Here is a 7,132-nt window from a genome sequence, read left to right on the forward strand (position 1 = left end):
CTGTCTCCAGTGACGGCAAGTTCTACGTAAACGCGAAAGGCGAAGCGCGTATATCCCTTTCGGCCACTGTATTCAAATATGGCAACGCAAGAAGGCAGCCTCCAGCAGACCGCACCCTGCCTGTGTATATATAAAGAGATCATTCTAAGCCTATGAGAAAGCTTCCATTTGTTTGTGAATTGCATTACACTTTAGTAATATATATTTATGAAAGCAATAGTTGATATTTGCTAATAAACAACCACGTAAATTACACATTGTAACTTTAATAAAGCTAAAACTGTGACAGGATGAAGAGAGCGCATCACTAAGGGACAGCTTACGAGAGGTTCAGACCGCCCTTCTTAAGACCCTTTGTGTCATACAACATCCATGATCCTTCGTAGTGGACAAAAATGTCCACCTACAGGGATGTCGCCATTTAGCCATTTGTTTTAAGCAATTATTCCCAAAATATTTGTGACCCATATGGGGCTTGGTCTTGACTCAACATGGAAATCACTTTTGGCATGGGTTTCAAGATTTAACCCCTTCCAGGCCAATTGTTATTTTTGTAAACATACGTTATTTCTCTATTGTCAAACTGGCCTGGAAGGGTCAAAATCTTGAAATCCATGGCAAAAGTGACTTTCAAGTTTAGCTAAGACCTAGAAAGGAAAAATAAATGCAAAAAAAGTTTTGAAATAGTACAAATTATACAAAATGTATTTTAACAACATCCATGATCCTTCAATAGACTAAGTGGACAAAAATGTCCACCTATAGGTGGTGTCATTTAGCCATTTGTTTTAAGCAATTATTTCCAAAATATTTGTGGTGAATTATATGGGGCTAGGTTGACTAAACATGGAAATCACTTTTGAGATGGGTTTCAAGATTTTAACCCCTTCCAGGCCAGTTTGAACACACGGTGATTTTTTTGAGGGCAAAAACACTAAAGTGGGGTAGAGGACACAGAAATGCTTTTGCAATAGATTTCTTTGGTGGTAATCACAAGGTTAGGTGTGTCAGTGACCCCCAGTAAGACTGGTTTGGATGACATAATCGTACATCCACCCCCCAGTCCCTCTCTCACCTCCCTCCCACTGACTCCCATTATAAAAATACCAAAAACCACACATTTTGATCCAGTTGTTATTGCTAATAAAGAAGAAAAGCACATGATTTCTCTATTGTCAGTGGTTTCTCTGTTGTGAAAGAGGTGTGCCATAGCAATAAAGGGAAAATGAGAGTCCACGGGCTGGTAGTTCACCTCCTCCTTCTCCTCCCCCTCTGAGGCACTGTCTGTCTCAGGTGGCAGTTTGTCTGAATCCAGGACCTCCAAAATCATGTCTCTGGCTTCAATGATGGTCAGTTTCTTCTTTTTTTCTCTCTGCCATTTCTCTTGGTCTTTTCCTCTGACTGTTTTGGGAAAAACATGAGCTCTATACTCACCATCCTCAACTCTACACTGCATTTTTGTAAACAAAATGGAGCTCTGTTTTGATTACGCCAGCACTGTTATTGAGGGAAAACCTCTGAAGTGCTGCAGGTGCAGTGAGTGAAGGAGTCCGTTGGTGGAATATCAACTGGAACCCCTTGATTACAAATTTTGACCTCTTTCACACCAAAGGAACCCCTGACAGAGAAATACTGTTTTTTTGCTGCAATGGCAGTGGGATCAAAATGTGTGGTTTTTGGTGTTTTTTATAATGGAAGTCAATAGGAGGGAGGTGAGAGGGGGGTTGGAGGTGGGAGTAGGACCATGCTATCCAAACCCCCTTTGGTTGGGATCATTGGCTCATGTAGCCCTGTAATAAGCACCAACATGATCCATCGCAAAATTATTTTTGTGTCCCAAACCCCCCACACATTTTTGTCCACCTCTAAAAATGAAGGACCATGGATGTCGTTAAAATTGATAAGAAGCCCAAAAAATGGACTTGCATGCTGAAAATTGGGACCTCCAGAGCTTACCCAAAAATACATCCCCTTGCCAAAAATCATCCCCCGATGACCTTTCGTTTGACCGTGAGGAGTTTGGGAAGTTGGGGAGGTGGACAAAAATGTCCAGGGGTCATCCAAGGGTTAAGATATACCGTTCAGAAGATATATCTTAACTACGGAGACTCTGGGAAACAGCCCGTAAGCTTAAGGGAGACCTTAAGATACAATTTACAATGCACATAGTGCTAAGAAGGCTATGGGAAACGGGGCCCAGACTAACATTGTGCATAAATGATTCTACTTCTTAACAGTGAGATGAGTCAGAGTTTACAATGAACCTGGGTACAAATCCAAGGTGTCTCAGATTAGTTATTTGTGGTGTCAAAGTTTTTAGGACCATACAAAGAGAGATGTTGAGCTTTTTAAATGATGATCAGTAAGTGTGTGCTCGTTAATCACCCCTTTAACCTGTCAAACACTGCTGGAGAGTTTGTAAGTGTGCAGAAATTATTTGTACTTGAAGAAAAAAACAGTGTCAATGAAATTTTTATACAACCTTTCAACTTGATTCTAATTTCTGATACAGGATTTAGCCTCACTGGATTAGTTTAAAGATTAAAAAAAACATAATGACCAAAAGTTGACCAAAATGTCACGTATTTCCAAATTAAATAGCCTTTGTTATTTATCTCATTTACATGACAGCATGTCATTTCTGTCTCTACAGGGTGGCACGTTTACAATTGCTCTCTGTATCGTGCACGGCAGAGGATGTGCGCACACACACACACACACACACACACACACACACGTGAGCACACACAGGTGAGCACACTGCCACCAGCAGACAGAGAGCGCACGTCAGCAAATATGTTGCGTCAACCACCTGAAAAACAGACAAAAATATCTGTGTTTTTTAAACACTCCCAGAGTGGTGAAGATGGTGTAGGAGAAATGTTCCGATGTTTAGCTCAATGTACAGTTCAAATAATTGTTCAGTTGTTAAATTGACTGCTGTCATTACAAAAAATACATGACCACCATGATTCCTTTAAGTATTTGTGTCGGTGTAGTTCATTAAAGTTATGACATTCTACATTGAAATATAAAGTAATTGTCTTACAAAGTACACACATGTTCAGTATAGTCATTTGATATAAGAGCACTCCACTCCACAGTATAGACCTAGGTTCCTAGATTGTCTAGTCTTAAAGGGGACCCATTGTCACACTTGTGCTCCTCTGCTCACCTCATGCAGTACTTTTCCATTTACCCCACCTCTGCTCCACTCTGACTGCCAGCCACACCCATCTCATCAAGGCAACTCTGCTCACCTGCTCACTCAGCCTGCCACCTAATCAGCCCAACTCCACTCACCTGCTTTCAATCACTGACTGGCTCAGTATAAAGACTCCTGGGGTGCGTCCCAAGTCTCTTATTTTTATAGTGCCAGCAGCTTGAACCGGAAGTCGTTCGAGGTCCGCCATCTTCTGGGCCGTCCCAAGTCTCTTATTTGTGCAGCGAGGAGCTAGCGCTAGGAGCTAGCAGCAAGCTTTAAGCAGCTAGGAGCTAGGATGGTTGAGAGGTTCCTAACAGGAAGTCTTTTTCAGCTTGAGGCCATGACGTATAAATACCCGCCCCCTACATCTGGCCCATTTGAACGAGATGGCGGAGAAACAGTGCAAGTGTACCCGTTACATGCATTCTTTGCAATGAAACGCTGTCATTCACATGCCTGCGTGACTACAAAGAGTAACATTAATGATATTTCCTGCAAGACTGTCATGTTGTTATTAAGTTTATTTCATTCACAACCCGTTGCGTTGTTCAGCGGACTGTCAGTGATGTGTGGCTGTTAAATGTGCAGCTGCTCATGTCCAGAACCACACGTGTTGATATAACACCACCTGCACACACACACACACCCAAGCACATTTGCCCATCATTAATTGTCCTGCATGTCATGTGAGTGGAATGTTTAATAGCTTGCTGGTAATATTAATTAGCTTATTAATATTAATTAATATTACTTTCATGTTGTTGTAAGTTACTGTCATTACCGTCTGTCCTGCATCTCTCTCTGTCACTGTCTCCCTCTCTGTCTCTGTCTCTCTCTCTCTGTATCTCTCTTTCTGTCTCATTGTATCATACAGATTACTGTTAATTTATCATGCCGGTCTGTTCTGTATGACATCTATTGCACGTCTGTCCGTCGTTACGGCTTTGATCAGCGAATATAATGAGACTTGGGATGTACCCATAGTAACGCCAGACGCTGGCTGCTTTACGGAGCAGATGCAGCGGTGCTGCCGTCATCAAGAATGGACGTCGCTTCATGTGACGCTTCAGAGTAAGGCCATAGACATATATACGTAGACGCCGCATCGAGCGCTGAGCCGTACGTCAACATCGCTGCCATATTGGATGTGGCAAGGCTGTGCTGCAAACTAATAGAAGTGAATGGACTTAATTTCATAAAGCGCCTTTCTACAAAGAAATTTACGTTAATGCTGATCGTTTATACATTCACACACACACTAATATACTTGGGAAAAAGTTAGGCACCAAAAACAATGTATTTGAACTTCTCAGATGGCTAAGATAAGAACTTTATTGATCCCACACAGGAGTAATTCACGTTACATCAGCTATAGAGAACAAGGTAGTGCCGAAAACAATACACAGTGTGTATATATGTATATATATATATATATATATATATATACATATATATATATGTAGGCCTATAAGTATGTACAGTACAGGCCAAAAGTTTGGTCACACTTTCTCATTCAATGCGTTTTCTTTATTTTCATGACTATTTACATTGTAGATTCTCACTGAAGGCATCAAAACTATGAATGAACACATGTGGAGTTATGTACTTAACAAAAAAAGGTGAAATAACTGAAAACATGTTTTATATTCTAGTTTCTTCAAAATAGCCACCCTTTGCTCTGATTACTGCTTTGCACACTCTTGGCATTCTCTCCATGAGCTTCAAGAGGTAGTCACCTGAAATGGTTTTCCAACAGTCTTGAAGGAGTTCCCAGAGGTGTTTAGCACTTGTTGGCCCCTTTGCCTTCACTCTGCGGTCCAGCTCACCCCAAACCATCTCGATTGGGTTCAGGTCCGGTGACTGTGGAGGCCAGGTCATCTGCCGCAGCACTCCATCACTCTCCTTCTTGGTCAAATAGCTCTTACACAGCCTGGAGGTGTGTTTGGGGTCATTGTCCTGTTGAAAAATAAATGATCGTCCAACTAAACGCAAACCGGATGGGATGGCATGTCGCTGCAGGATGCTGTGGTAGCCATGCTGGTTCAGTGTGCCTTCAATTTTGAATAAATCCCCAACAGTGTCACCAGCAAAACACCCCCACACCATCACACCTCCTCCTCCATGCTTCACAGTGGGAACCAGGCATGTGGAATCCATCCGTTCACCTTTTCTGCGTCTCACAAAGACACGGCGGTTAGAACCAAAGATCTCAAATTTGGACTCATCAGACCAAAGCACAGATTTCCACTGGTCTAATGTCCATTCCTTGTGTTTCTTGGCCCAAACAAATCTCTTCTGCTTGTTGCCTCTCCTTAGCAGTGGTTTCCTAGCAGCTATTTGACCATGAAGGCCTGATTCGCGCAGTCTCCTCTTAACAGTTGTTCTAGAGATGGGTCTGCTGCTAGAACTCTGTGTGGCATTCATCTGGTCTCTGATCTGAGCTGCTGTTAACTTGCGATTTCTGAGGCTGGTGACTCGGATGAACTTATCCTCAGAAGCAGAGGTGACTCTTGGTCTTCCTTTCCTGGGTCGGTCCTCATGTGTGCCAGTTTCGTTGTAGCGCTTGATGGTTTTTGCGACTCCACTTGGGGACACATTTAAAGTTTTTGCAATTTTCCGGACTGACTGACCTTCATTTCTTAAAGTAATGATGGCCACTCGTTTTCTTTAGTTAGCTGATTGGTTCTTGCCATAATATGAATTTTAACAGTTGTCCAATAGGGCTGTCGGCTGTGTATTAACCTGACTTCTGCACAACACAACTGATGGTCCCAACCCCATTGATAAAGCAAGAAATTCCACTAATTAACCCTGATAAGGCACACTTGTGAAGTGGAAACCATTTCAGGTGACTACCTCTTGAAGCTCATGGAGAGAATGCCAAGAGTGTGCAAAGCAGTAATCAGAGCAAAGAGTGGCTATTTTGAAGAAACTAGAATATAAAACATGTTTTCAGTTATTTCACCTTTTTTTGTTAAGTACATAACTCCACATGTGTTCATTCATAGTTTTGATGCCTTCAGTGAGAATCTACAATGTAAATAGTCATGAAAATAAAGAAAACGCATTGAATGAGCAGGTGTGTCCAAACTTTTGGCCTGTACTGTATGTGTGTATATTGTAGCGACCCTGCAGTAAATGTTCTGTTATAATGTCAGTGTTCTGTGAGTTAATGGCATGTTTGGGATTGAATGAGTATAGGTAGGGGGCGGGGGGCGAGTGTGACGGGGAGGGTGCAATGTGTGAGGGTGCTGGTGTGTGTAGGAGCGAGCTGGAGGAGAGAGCAGGAGTGCACAGTTGGAGTTACAGCTCTTGTTTGTTGGTTGTTCTGGCGTGGTTACGGCCAACAGTAACCTGTATTGTTCAGTAATAAATGGTTTGCCGAATAACTGCGTCATCCTTTCCACACGTCCTGGCGGACGCTACAGTAGGTAGTATATGTGTATACACACACACACACACACACACACACACACACACACACACACACACACACATATATATATATATATACACTGCGTATTGTTTTCGGCACTACCTTGTTTTCTATAGCTGATGTAACGTGAATTACTCCTGTGTGGGATCAATAAAGTTCTTATCTTAGCCACCTGAGAAGATCAAATACATTGTTTTTGGTGCCTGTTTCCCAAGTATATTAGTGTGTGTGTGAATGAATAAACAAGAGGCATTTACGTAAATTTCTTTGTAGAAAGGCGCTTTATGAAGTCCATTCACTTCTATTAGTTTACAATGCAGCCTTGCCACATCCAATATGGCGGCGACGTTGACGTATCGCAGCAGCGGGCAAACCCACTCGATGCGGCGTCTACGTATATGTCTATGAGTAAGGCCGTCTCATGTCTCTTAAACCGACAATGCTCGCTCATTGCTCCTAGTGCTAGCTCCTCGCATTTCTTCCTAGGCGGA

The 7,132-nt window shown here is 42.4% G+C and overlaps 1 protein-coding gene across 3 annotated transcripts in view; it reads right to left on the bottom strand.

The window, feature by feature from the left end:
• Positions 1 to 7,132, bottom strand: part of LOC125887537 (protein lin-54 homolog) — a 59,288-nt gene that overhangs the window by 11,633 nt on the left and 40,523 nt on the right. The gene's annotated exons all lie outside the window — the stretch shown is intronic.

Source organism: Epinephelus fuscoguttatus, linkage group LG4 (assembly GCF_011397635.1).
Source record: "Epinephelus fuscoguttatus linkage group LG4, E.fuscoguttatus.final_Chr_v1".
NCBI classification, from domain to species: domain Eukaryota; kingdom Metazoa; phylum Chordata; class Actinopteri; order Perciformes; family Serranidae; genus Epinephelus; species Epinephelus fuscoguttatus.